Source organism: Mustela erminea, chromosome 4 (genome assembly GCF_009829155.1).
Source record: "Mustela erminea isolate mMusErm1 chromosome 4, mMusErm1.Pri, whole genome shotgun sequence".
Classification (NCBI taxonomy): Eukaryota; Metazoa; Chordata; class Mammalia; order Carnivora; family Mustelidae; genus Mustela; species Mustela erminea.
The window spans coordinates 79,832,369-79,847,123 of NC_045617.1; positions in this window are offsets into that span (position 1 = coordinate 79,832,369).

The following is a 14,755-nucleotide window of genomic DNA, read 5'->3' on the forward strand; positions in this document are numbered from 1 at the left end:
TAAGAAAAACTCAATTACCAAACGCAATTAGAAAGTAGTAGGAAAAAAATTCCATTTGTACCCTACTGTGAAGATTTTGCAAGTGGGAAAATATATACAGATATGGGAAAAGGTTTTTTTTTTTTTTTTTTGGGAAAAGTTTTCTTTAAAGAAATATTTGCAGCAGAAAATCTGACCCCCAGAAAAGTGGAAAAGCAAAAAATAGTGAGATCTAGTCTCTCTGACCGTAAGATGAAAACTTCAATGCTATTAATAGGCTTTTAAATGTTGAACCTGGAGAGACTATTAGAGATTATTTATTCCACCTTGCTTGTTAATTGTCTCCCTGACTGAAAGAGAGTTGGCAGAACAACAAATCAACAACCAGCCTACTTCCTCCAATCTGATTTCCCAGGATATGTATTGTATATATGTGCATTTGTCTCTACCCACACACAGACATGATACACATAGAGCAATTCAGGCCAATAAACTTTTTATTTTAAGTGAAGGTTTTGGCTCAATCTTCTCTCTTATTCTGGATCATCAGTTTTGACACTCAAACCAAAATTTGGGTTGATCATATCAAAATGTATTTTTAGTATTATTTTTTAATACCTTGGGATATCAACATGAACCCTCTAAACTTTACATTTGACATCTCAAAAACAGACACAGAAATAAAATAACAAAGAGAATCCTGGAGCACCACCAGTCTGAATCATTTATTTCTTTCTCCTTTCATCAGACCCTATTTTGTAGACCGGTAGTTCTCAAACATTATGTATAGCAAGATCACTTGGATATTTATTAAAACAGAATGCTGAATACCCCACCCTCTAAATCTCTGATCCAGTAGGCACATTAAAATTGAATTTTTAACAAGCTTCCAAGTGGTGCTGATACTGCTGGACCACACTTGGAAAACCACTTTGCAATGCCTTCCGTTGAAGAAGTTTGAAGTGGGATGGAGAAGATCGCAGAGGAGACAAGTCCAATCAAGAAAGAATCAGAGGAATGAAAAAGAAAAGAGAAATACAAAGTGAGTAAATGTGTGAAAAGCAGTAAGACTCCATTTCCAACAAAGCACACTTTATGGAAATGATGTATTTATCTCCTTGAGATTAGCCCTAGGACCGAAGATAGAGTCCCCACTCAAAATGTCATTTGCATATTGAGACTGATGACACCACACATATACCCAGAGGGCATGAAAAGATTTATTGGTTACATAAGGAGATCACATAATGAGAAAGATCAAAGCTGGCTTCCAAGCTGATCCAAAAATGGGTTGAGAAAAGATTAAAGAAGGACACTGGCTTACCGTTTTATGGTGGTAAGGGGGTGGCCTGGCATGAAGGCCTCCACCCGTGTAAAGTTGTGTTTGTATGTTTTGAACTTTCTAATGATGCCAAAAGAGGGAATATTCAGGCTTTCTTTTCAACTTTCTCAGATGTGCTGCTGAAAGCACAGGGAGCAGTGGGCTTAAAACCTATCAATGTTTAAACATCAAAAATGGAGTCAGTTTTTTTTTTTACTACAATTCATGCCTGAAGATTTACTGATAACTGAAATATAACATGTTTCATTTAATTGAATTTGCGTGTGTTTAGGTAAGTCATTATGGCACTCGCTAAGGCCTGTAGCCTGAAGCTAATTAATTCCTTTTTTTAACAGTCTGACACACTGTACATTTTAACTAGTGAAATGAGTGCCTTGGCCACTGGCAAGAATGTCTGGATCTTCCCAAAGGAGATAAAGAGTGTTTTAGTGAGTCCTTGTACTATGACTTTAGTATATGCAGAGAACTGTGTGACATTGATTTATATTTTTGGTATTTATGAGGCAAGAGACTTCCAGCATTCCTTACCCCAAAGAAAATGACTGTGGATACAGAAATGTTGCGGTCATGGACAAAAGCAGGTAGCCAGACTGTTGGCAATGGTGATAAGAATGTGCAAGAATATATAGAGGGAGCTAATTGTTGGCCATTGCATCCATGCTAAAATGATTAACTAAATTTTGCCAGATGTGCTGACCTTTGGGAACTGTCCTTTACCAGGAGTTTTCTGAGTAAAGGATAAAATTAGAGTCTCTCCAGAGAGCTCCATCACACAGGACAGGATCCCTCCATACATAAAGTATATGAATTTCCTTAGTGGTTCACTCATTTGGCTCAAGAAGCTGCACAAGAAGCCAAGAACTCTGGAAGAGATGCCTTTGGCACTATTGATGATGGAACAGAACACCAGCTGAGGACAAAGCAGAAGCTGACACCCTGCAACCTCCCCCCACTCCCCACTCCTGGGTGGAACCTCTATGATACTCTTCCAGGAATTTCCCAACTATCTTAATCTTAAGGCCTTGCAGGAGGGAAAAAAAACAAAAACAAAAACAAAAAAACCTTTGCTTGACATTGGCAAGGCCTCTGGTATCCAGTATCCTGTAGGTCTTCTTTAGCATATGAAAGTTCTTTTGAAACCTCCCTGTTCCTTACCTCCCCCGTCCCATAGTATATAATCAGCAACCCCACACAACCCGAGGGCAGCAGCTCTTTTTGAACATGGTTCCTGTCTTCCTGCTTTATAGAATCAGCTTTTTGCACCAGAAATATCTCAAGCATTCTTTCTTGGTTGGCTCCACACCTCATTTATATTCTAAAATTTCATCATTTGGTGACGAACATGGGCCTTTGAGTCTTTACATTTGGACTCTGAGCTTCGGTGTAAACTTGGTAAGTACTTTCTCTCCTCTTCTTTACTCTCTTTTCAGGGGGCTTTCAAGGAGTGTGGTCTTATTGGAATATTTTCATGTCTGTTGCTCAGGCTGCTATTGCCTGCTTTTGCCTCCATTTTACCTGCTTGTGCTCTCTCTCTCTCTCTCTGTCAAATAAGTAAAAAAAAAAAAAAAAAAATCTTGAGCTTCTTTTAACATTGTAGATGCCGATGGGGTCATTAACTGTTTCCTGTCCTCAGTTGACCAAATAATTTTCAGTAATTCAACTGAGACGCTGGGGCCATCCCCTTTTTGTGCGTCCTTTGTGACTATTTGTATGTTCTGATTATGTGTGTCAAATGAAGTTCCTCAGAGAAAAATGTTCTTGATATAAAATTATAACTGTACTTCTGGAGAAAGTTGGGTGTGGTTAAAATCTTATGCAAGGCACAACTGTTGAAGTACTCCATTGGTAGCCAAGGAAAGAAATATTGTGTCTTCATGAAAACAAACTGCATCTACGAGGCTGTTGAAATAGATACTTAATAGAACTTATTCAAGTCAGTAATGGCAAAATATTTATCAAATACCGATTGTATGGAGCCAGTAATTTCAGTTACAATAGGTCTGGGGGCCTTAATGAGTGGGACCAATCACAGTGAGGTGGTAGTAATCCACCCTGAGGTACCATCCATTCTTTCTAAGAATAGACCAAATTGAGCTGTTTAATGGAGCAATGGGGATAATAACCCTTCTCTAAAATGTTAACTATTTTAACTGGTGGGTAAGGTTAGGGTATAGGGCCTGTTTTGTCAAGCCAGTTGTAAATGTCAGGGACTTAATTTTTATTTGACACTTGTTGAGTTAACAGCCTCCATACCTGCTATGGATATTTTAGAATATAACCATGGGGAACTTAGGCAAAGCACTAGCCTAAACTGGAAGAATAAGGTAAAGTATAAATATTTATTTTCTACTTTATATATGGTAACTCAAGAGTATAAAGGGTAATATTTATATTTAGTGGATTTCAAAGCATAACTGTAATTCGAGTCCCAGTATTGGTTAAGACCATGGGAAGTTTGCAAATCAGTGCATCTCAGTAGATGTTAAAATAGATTCAGAACCTGTGTTGTAGAAGTGCAGAATCCATCACCTTTTATCGTTTGTTATAAAAATTATTTTAGTGAGTATATGGTATTCATCTGGGTCAAATTGTGACCTATTTTTTTAGTTTTTGTTTGTTTGCTCTCCCTGTCTAGTTTCTTTCTTTCTCTCTCTCTTTCTGTAGTAACTGAGTGTATTTTAGTTGTGGTTTGTCACTACGTTTCTCATATTTATAAGTTTCTTCCTTAAGAAAGTTATAAATTGGTATCATCAGGGTAAGAAATCTTTTCCCATAGCAGTGATTGCTTTATTGGATATAAGGACTTGGAACTTAAATGTCGAGTTTGAAAAAAAAACCCTTGGCTATCCCATAGGTTGGGAAAGGGACATGGGTTTCCTCCCAGATCCCTGAGGATCTGGATCTTTTTTTACAACAAAGGTGTGGGTAGCAGCATCAGCAAAGGCCAATAGAGGGTCCTAGTGAGCCTTTTATCTTTCGAAATATGACCTCAGCCTGCCATAGGTTGGCTGCTCTTCTTCAAGTGACACCCAATGGTACCACATAATGCACAGGGTAGTAGTCTTTAGCCCTGAGAACTCTAGAGATTAAGGTCAATGCCTGCTTGACACACAGAACCAGCAGTTACAGTGTAAGAGTTGTTCCATTGGCCTAGTGTAATTCACAGATTATGTTGAATTGGAGATTCACAATTTAGTCTAAAATTTATAGATGAGTCTGAACTGAGATATACAAGTAAATGTCATTTTAAAGAGGACTTTAATCTGACATCCTTTCCCCTAAATACTTGAAAATTTTGTCTTCAGTTGGTTAAATCTCTAACCAGGAATTTCGTAAGACTCAGCAAATGCTGAGCACATGGCTAGACCACAAACGGCAGAGTTGTGTTTCAAGCCAAAGAAAAAGAAGAAAGGCTGCTAGTGGTGGTGGTCATTACTACACACTCTGCTCGTGGTGTTCCATTGTTCTGACCTTTCATAGAGATGGGATGGGTCTCTCAATCAAAATTAGGTTTGGATATGGGGACTGATGAAGCCACTTGTGCACCTAGAGGATATAAAAAAAAAAATTGTTACTCATATGATGCTTTTTTGGGTAAATGATAGTATGTTCCAAGTCTGGTGTAAAAATGTCTTGAGAGAATAAGAAGGAACAACTTACTTGGAGTCTTACGGTAGTTAGGGAGTGAGGCTGGGGTAAGAATTCCTTATAGGGTTTATGTGATATTAACTTCTTTATGGTGTCGAAGGAAGGTACAACTGGGCTTTCTCACTACTTTGTCCACGTGTAGACAGAATGGAGAGGAAAGTGAAACTTAAGTTTTTTAGCAATTAAATATCAAAAGTAGACTCTTTTACAACTCTTTTATTATCTCTTTAATCATCTTACCATGTTTTGATTATTTTGTTGGGTAGGACGGGAGAATGAGAACTTTGGCCCACACATATTATTGATTAAAAAAAGAAAACCCCAAGACTAGAAAAGAGGAGAGGGGACTTGATATTCATTATGAGTCTCCTTTATGGAATTCTTCATGATAAGTATTTTTATGTATTTCTGTTTCCTTTATTTAATATTCTCAGAATTAAACTGAAAGTGTGTGTTTGAAAATGTTTTCCTATCATCACACAGTTGTAAAATAACAGAAATAAATTTGAGAGAGGCTGAGTGCCTCTTTAACCAAAAACCACCCTTTTTTCCATTACTCCAGGTTAGCTCTCAGTTCAGGTGTTTTTGGTTTTTGTTTTGTTTTGCTTTGTTTGTTTGTTTTCCCCCATCTAGTTCCTTAGATAGATAAAAAAGGCAAAAGTTATAAAAATCAAATGGATAAAATAATCCAATACAGATTACAAATCAGAGCTATTTTTTGTGTTGTCTAACTACATATCTAGGTATCTATGTATTATTTTCTGAGAATCTTAATGGTTGGCATTTTGGGCTCAGTTTTCAGTTAGTGGTATTATATTTGTGCCTTAGGGAATGAGAAATTGGCATATCATTAAATAAATTTTATCCCTTGAAAATTATCTACATATAGTCTCATTAGATTTTTCTTTCCTTGAAGATTGAATTACTTACTTTATTATGTTGTGTATTTTTGGTATAATCACGCTAAAATAGATTTTCTGTCATAGTGGAGGGAGAAGTTGAAGGTAAATGCATTAGTTACTCTACTTTTCTAATTTCTTTGGTAAGAATTGTGCATGTTGAGACTTTAAATAAATTATAGGGTTTTTGTAATTATTTCTTGTATTCTGGAGATTCGAGTAGTTAAGCTAAGAGATAAATTTCCAAAAATTCTGTTTGGTTTAGATTAACAAGCGTTACCAGTCCATATTTCTTCAGACACCACAATTTCTATTTTCTATCATGTAAATAAGCTTAAAGGATTAAAATCAAATACACACCTAAACAAGTATAGTAATGGCTTAGTATATGACTCAGTAATGATGAACTGACACTGCAAGTGAAAAATTAAAAATATATATATATATCCTGTTTCTTCACAAGTCTTTGATATTGTTTAAGAGGCTGGGACCCTGGAAGAATAAAGATCACGACCTTAGAAATGCCTCTGTATATAGTGTCCATGATACTCATATTCAGAGAGATGGGAAAGGACAGAGTCAGGAAAATATTTTTGCTAAGTGCTCAATTACTCACTTAGTCATTGCAGACTCCAAAGTGAGACAGTGTTGTAAGCCATTCTACAACATGACCTAATGGAATTTGGCTACATGCTTTTAAGGCCAGCACTTGTGTCTTATGATTGTCTCTCATATTTTTAATTGAGAGATGTTCTTTTACCTTTTTCTTTGACCACAATAAATGTTTTTGTTCTGAAATTCATTTACTCTTTTTTTTTAATTTTTACTTATTTTTTTTAAATTAAAAAAAAAGATTTTATTTATTTATTTGACAGAGAGAGATCACAAGTAGGTAGAGAGGAAGGCAAAAAGAGAGAGAGGGAAGCAGGCTCCCTGCTGAGCAGAGAGCCTGATGCAGGACTCAATTCCAGGACCCTGAGATCATGACCTGAGCTGAAGGTGGAGGCTTAACCCATTAGGCACCCAGGTGCTCTGCTCTTTTTTTTTTTTAAAGGTTTTATTTATTTATTTGAGAGAGAGAGAGCCCATGAGCAGGAGTGGCTGATGGGAGAAGGAGTAGAGAGGGATAGGGAGAAGCAGACTCCCTGCTGAGCAGTAGAGCATTTTAATTACCCAAACCATGGGAGACATTGTCTTGGGAGCTAGGATGAGAGACAACACAAGGATGAGTAAGAACGATGTATAGCAATGCTGCTCTAAGGAGTTCATAGTCAAGTGGGAGGTCAAGTCAATAGGGAACCAGGATAAAAACCAATATATATAAACAATATATAACCAATACCAAAACCAAATATATATACCAATACCAAAACCAATATATATAAACCAATATATATAAACAACATGATATGCTCTGTATTGGAGAGGCATGGGTTGAGAGCTGCAGGAGCATAGTGAGTAGTGACTGAGGGAAATGGAGAAGTCTTATTAAGGGAGTATGGCATTTATCCCATCTGGAATTCATTAGACATTTCTAAAGGTCTTTACCTTTCCTAGTATATTCTAAGGTTCTTTAGTATAGGATTTTTTTTAAATTTTTTATTTTTTATAAACATGTAATATATTTTTAACCCCCAGGGTACAGGTATGTAAATTGCCAGGTTTACACACTTCACAGCACTCACCAAAGCACATACCCTCCCCAACATCCATGACCCCACTCCCCTTCACCCAACCCCCCTCCCCAGCAACCCTCAGTTTGTTTTGTGAGATTAAGAGTCACTTATGGTTTGTCTCCCTCCCAATCCCATCTTGTTTCATTTATTCTTCTCCTACCCACTTTACCCGCCATGTTACATCTCCACTTCCTCATATCAGGGAGATCATATGATAGTTGTCTTTCTCCGCTTGACTTATTTCACTAAGCATAATACCCTCTAGTTCCATCCATGTTGTTGCAAATGGTAAGATTTCATTTCTTTAGATGGCTGCATAGTATTCCATTGTGTATATATACCACATCTTCTTTGTCCATTCTTCTGTTGAAGGACATCTAGGTTCTTTCCATAGTTTGGCTATTGTGGACATTGCTGCTATAAACATTCGGGTGCACATGCCCCTTTGGATCACTACGTTTGTATCTTTAGGGTAAATACCCAGTAGTGCAATTGCTGGGTCATAGGGTAATTCTATTTTCAACATTTTGAGGAACCTCCATGCTGTTTTCCAGAGTGGTTGCACCAGCTTGCATTCCCACCAACAGTGTAGGAGGGTTCCCCTTTCTCCGCATCCTCGCCAGCATCTGTCATTTCCTGACTTGTTGATTTTAGCCATTCTGACTGGTGTGAGGTGATATCTCATTGTGGTTTTGATTTGTACTTCCCTGATGCCAAGTGATACGGAGCAATTTTCATGTGTCTGTTGGCCATCTGGATGTCTTCTTTGCAGAAATGTCTGTTCATGTCCTCTGCCCATTTCTTGATTGGATTATTTGTTCTTTGGGTGTTGAGTTTGCTAAGTTCTTTATAGATTTTGGACACTAGCCCTTTATCTGATATATTGTTTGAAAATATCTTCTCCCATTCTGTCAGTTGTCTTTTGGTTTTGTTAACTGTTTCCTTTGTTGTGCAAAAGCTTTTGATCTTGATAAAATCCCAATAGTTCATTTTTGCCCTTGCTTCCCTTGCTTTTGGCGATGTTCCTAGGAAGATGTTGCTGTGGCTGAGGTCGAAGAGTTTGCTGCCTGTGTTCTCCTCAAGGATTTTGATGGATTTCTTTCTCACATTGAGGTCCTTCATCCATTTTGAGTCTATTTTCATGTGTGGTATAAGGAAATGGTACAGTTTCATTTTTCTGCATGTGGCTGTCCAATTTTCCCAATACCATTTATTGAAGAGGCTGTCTTTTTTCCATTGGGCATTCTTTCCTGCTTTCTCGAAGATTTGTTGACCATAGAGTTGAGGGTCCAGTTCTGGGCTCTCTATTCCATTCCAATAGTCTGTGATCTCACTTGATCACATTTTAGAACCTTCACATATCCATGCATTCCATATAGTCTTTGTGTTACAATTTGTATTGTGGAACTAGGAAAATCACAGCATAAGCTGTTTAGCTCAGATACAGCTCTTTGAGGAGACCTTGCTTTTTTTGTCCCATACGGCTTTGTCTCATGGTTATTTAGTCATCACTCCTCCCAGGTTCCAGCTATCTCCTCTTTTACACTTTGCATTTAAATGGTATCACCTCATTAGTTGGGATCTGTATTATTCATGCTTCTCCAGAGAAAACACTGTATCTATATCTGTATATCTATATCTCTGTCTATCTATTCAGAGATCTGTATCATCTGTCTAGAGTCTATATAGGGAGGGAGAGGTCAGAATTTTAAGGAATTGGCTTATGGCTATGGGATTGTTGAGGCTGGAAAATTGGAGATCTGTAAGGAAGGGAAGTTCAGCAGGCTGGAAATTCACGACAAGAGTGATACTACAGTCTTGAGACAGAATTGCTTCTTCTAGGAAATCTCAATCTTCATTTTTCAATCTTCAACTGCTTGGTTGAGGTCCACCGATTGGTAGATCGTAATCTGCTTTACTCAAAGTCTGTTGATTGTAAATGTTAACCAGATATATTTAAATGTTTCACAGCAACATCTAGACTGGTATTTGACCAAACTGGGCACTATAGAAAAGTTGACATATAAAAATAACCATCATAGGACTCACCACAAACATGAAGCTGAATATATAATTTATTCCAGGTTATCCTTTAATAGCCAGCCCCAAATGTGTGTCTTCCCAAAGAAAGCAACGTGTCAGAGATAGAATAACTCTATTCAAAGGACCTCTGTAATAAAATGAAAGCGGTATCTGCAAAAAACAAAGGTAATATATGTTTTATCAATAAAGTCTGTTTACAAAAGTAAATTTATTTATCTTTAGAACAGCATACACATTTTGATACTGGGGTGGAATAAAAAATATTAGAAATAGGTTGTCAGGAACATGGATCCTAGACACAATTATGGAGGCTTCGAAGTCAGAAATAAGTTGTTGGTAGGGACATGCTCCATTTGAAGCCTATGGGGGAGAATTCTTTCTGGCTTTTGGTGGTTTGCCAGCAATCCTTGACATTCCTTAGTTTGCAGACATAACACTTCAGTTGCTGTTTCTTTTACCATATAGCATCCTCCCCTTATGTGTCTGGGTCCTCTCATTTCTTATAAAAATACCAGGCATATCAGATTAAGAGGCCATCCTATTCCAGTGTATCTTCCTCTTAAATTAATTATGTCTGCAATGATCTTATTTCCAAATAAAGCCATATCCTGACATACTGGGGGTTAAGATGTCAACATATCTTCTTGGGGGACTCAATTGAACCATAACTTGTCCTCATGGATAGCTCTCTGGGACTCAACTTTATCACCCACAAAATGAAGGATATAAAGAAAATAATTTCTCAGGTCACTTGAAGCAATTATATCCTTTGATTTTAATTGCTGTTAATGACATCTTTATTCAACAGATATTCATGAAAATTATAATACATCTCGAATACTAAAAATATAGAAATAAGTAACAGTCCTGACACTCAATGTTTTCCACTTCAATGGGTAAGATGGAAAGTAGTATGTAGTATGAAATTATAATGTATATTGGAAACATTGTGAATAGCTGGGTGGAGTAGAGACAATGAAATGCTTCTTAGAAAAGAGTTTTTCTGAGTTATGAAGGATGAATGGAAGTCTGTGATTTAAGAAGGTAAGGATATGTTTTTAAGGGAAGAATTGAATGTGTATTTGCAAAAGCATGGAGATATAAGAGAATATATGCCTTTCTATGAACTCTAGTAGTTTGACCTTCATAGAAGCCTCAGTTCTGAGAGGGGAATTCATAGGATATGAGAGTGAAGAGATAGAAATGATAAAATTATAAGAATCATAACTATAATTCTAAGGAATTTGATTTGTATCCTATAGCTTTGGTGAACTTAATGAGTAGTATCTAACGTGAGAGTGTGTCCAAATGCTACATGTTATTTAAACTCAGTCTGATAGAAGAATGGAATATAAGGGATATATTATGTCTTTGTGAAAACAGAACAGTTAAAAGTCAAATGATATCACTCAGACAAAAATATTAAAGGCTTAAAATATAGCAGTAGCTAAGAGAATGTAGCCAAGAGAGTACACAAGGGTAACAAGGAGAGAACAAAGATACAAAGTTGCCATAATTTGGCAATGAATTAAATTTGGAAGAGGCAGAGGCCAATGAAAAAGGGGTCTAGTATTTGTCAAAATGGTGTGCTTCACTGAAAGGGAGAATTCTGGAAAAAAAAAAGGAAACATAACCACAGAATTGTGTATTGTTTTATAAATGATGAGCTGGAAGTGTCTTGGAGCATCTAAACAGAAATACTTCATGAGGTTGAGTATGTTGGGCATTTTGACTGAGCTCAGACTCAAATGGGGTTGAAAAAAGTTCCCTGATATATCCAGGGAAATTGGTGGGCACATGCTATGTGATTGAGCTGGACAAAGCTTTCCTTCCTACTATTTAGGAATTTCTAGTTGTATTTGCACAAGACAGGAAGGTTTTCCTAATAAAAAAGAATCGGAAACTCTGCCTCTTCTTTGTGTTCCAAGTTAGTAAACCAGGACTGATGAGTTCAAGAGCAGAGCTGGATGATGAGATTCTTGCAGAATTTTTGTTCATGTATATTGGAAGTTATGGAACCACTGGGATGACTAAGGATGAGAAGAAAGGATTGGTTCTAATACTATCAGATCATTGGTAAGAATTGTAAGTCTATACATGGGACATGAAACTATATGTGAAATAAGTTAATCTATACAAAAAATAAAATTGCATTGAACTATAAACACACATACACACAGACACATACACCCCCAAATACAGATTTTAAAATGTTGAAAACTGAATACAGTATATAGCCTAGTTAATGGAAATATACTAGTGTCAGTTTCTGTGTTCATCTGTGTTCAGTTGTCATCATTGGGGGAAGTTGGGTGAAGGGTACTTGGGACTTTTTAATACTATTTTTGTAACTTTTTTGACTCTATAATTATTTTAAGTAAAAAAGTTCAGAGGGAAAAAATGAGCCAGAGGCCAATGCTGCTATCTGTACCCCCTCCCTTATCTATCACTAACTCAGTTGCTGAACAAAACTGGATATCCTTGCTGCAGATATATGGATTTTGAAATGGTGAATATTTATGCCATTCCTTTCCAGTCACATTGAAAGAATGAGTTACTATGGAAGTAATGTTCCTGAGAATAAGACTGTTTCCATTTTTTTAATGTAATTTTAGTACATGGGTTGTATAAACTTAAGGAAGTTACTAGATCTTTCTATTTCATAGCTTTCCCCATCTGTAATGGAGATAATGGTTACTAATGGTTGTAAAGAAGATTAAATAAGTTAGCATATGAAATCACTTGGATCATCGTTTTAGAAGGTATTATCTTTGTGATCAAGTGTTTACTGGTAGTTTCTAGCAAAATGCCTTGCAGATATTTAAAAAGTATCTGCAACTACATTTATGGCAGCTATTTGAAAAATCATATCATTTGAATACTTATTTCAATATGTAGTACTACTCAGCAAAAATGGTTTAGATATTTTTTGCTGACATTAGAGCTTTTAATGTTTCTGAATTAATAGACATTCTTATAATCACAGACCTTAACTGTCAGTCACAAATAGCAATTTAATGAAGACAGTGTACTGCAGCAGTCCCTTAAGTATTTATTAGATAGTGATTCATCTACATTTTGTGCAGGAGGTCTGATTTGCCAAAAGACATTGACCTTGCAAGAATCTATAAAATTTGACCAACTCACACTGTTTTTAACTGATTTGCCTTCTCCTAAAGTCTATTATAGTAAAGTGAATGGTATTTTATTTATGTTATTATGACATAATTAGTAAGTAAAAAGGTACATTAAAATACAAAGTTTGAATTGAAGAAGAAGGAGAAAGAGGAGGAGATGTTGAAGGAAAAGAAGGAGAAAGGAGAAGAGGCATTTTTTATTTACTTACCAGAAATATTTTCTAAAGCACAATTGAATGCCAATCTGACCAACAGTAATAAAATACAAAATAATTTTGGAATTTATTTTGAAAATATTTGTATTCAATTCAAAACTGAGCTGACACCTTATTATATTACTTATCAATTCAATTTCTACAGTGACAATTTCTACAGTGACAACTTCAGTGAAAAGAAAAGCCCTTACACACTCATTTTAAAGTTCTGTACATTAAATTCTTTTTTTTTTTTTTAAGATTTTTATTTTTGTATTTATTTGACAGACAGAAATTACCAGTAGGCAAAGAGAGAGAGAGGAGGAAGCAGGCTCCCCGCTGAGCAGAGAGCCCAATGAGGGGCTTGATCCCAGGACCCCGGGATCATGACCTGAGCTGAAGGCAGAGGCTTTAACCCACTGAGCCATCCAGGCGCCCCAGTATGTTAAATTCTTAAATGCACTGGGAAAGTAACCTCTTGTTACCTGTAATATTTCCTACCTGCTATATTTCTGGTACCTTCTGAAAAAAATTCAGTTATTAATTGTTTAGTTTCTGACAATTATTTACAATACCACACTATCTTGTTTACTATAACATTATGTTCTTGCCACATTGTTCTTATTTTTTTCATTGTATTATCTAATGTAAGTCCCATGCATTTCCATATGAATTTTAGAATCACATTCAGAATTTTTACATAAGAAATCTGCTGCCATATTCATTTGGATTGCATTGAATCTATACATCAATTTGGAGAGAATTGACAATACTTTGTGTTCCAGCCCACTAACAAATTATCTCTCTCCTTTTGCTTAGATCTATTTTAAATTCTAAGCATCATTTTTAGTTTTCAGTGCACAGATCTTTTGTGAGGTTTATCCTAATGATTTCATATTTGATAATACTGTAAATGGCATTTTAAATAATTTCAATTTTCAGTTTTTATTCTTACTACTTAGAAATACAGTTGATAAACTTTGCATCTATCAGTGATGACCCTTACTTCCCCACTAATCTACTCTCTTGTTTCTATCATTTGGCTTTTCTGAACATTCATAAAAGTTGAGTATTCTGACCTACGGCCTTTTGTATATGGCTTATTTCACTTAGCATAATGTTTTTCAAGGCTCCTCCAGGTGGTAACATACGTCAGTACTTCATTTCTTTCTTTCCTTTTTTTTTTTTTTTAAAGATTTTATTTATTTATTTGACAGACAGAGATCACAAGTAGGCAGGGAGGCTGGCAGAGAGAGAGGAAAAGAAGCAGGCTCCCCGCTGAGCAGAGAGGCCGACTTGGGGTTCCATCTCAGGAACCTGGGATCATGACCTGAGCTGAAGGCAGAGGATTTAACCCACTGAGCCACCCAGGTACCCCTTCATTTCTTTTTATAACTGAATGATATTCTATTACTTGGACATACCACATTTTGTTTATAAGTTCATCCATTAATGAGTATTTTAGTTGTTTACAAGTACTGGCTGTTACAAAAAAAAATGTTGTTATGAATATTCATGTACATATTTTTATGTGAAGATGTTTTCAAGTCTCTTGGCTGTATATTAACAAGGGAATTGTTAGGTCATATGATCACTATTTTTGACTTTTTGAGTAACTGCTGAAATGGCTGCATCATTTTCCATTCTGACCCGTAATATAAAAGGGTTACATTTTCTCCACAACCTCACTAATATTTGTTATCTTTTTTGTTTTTAATTATAGCCATCTTGGGGGATGTGAAGTTGTATATTATTGTGGTTTTTATTTATATTTCCCTCATGACTAACAATTTTTCATGTGCTTATTGTCCATTTGTATATTTTTTATGGAGAAATA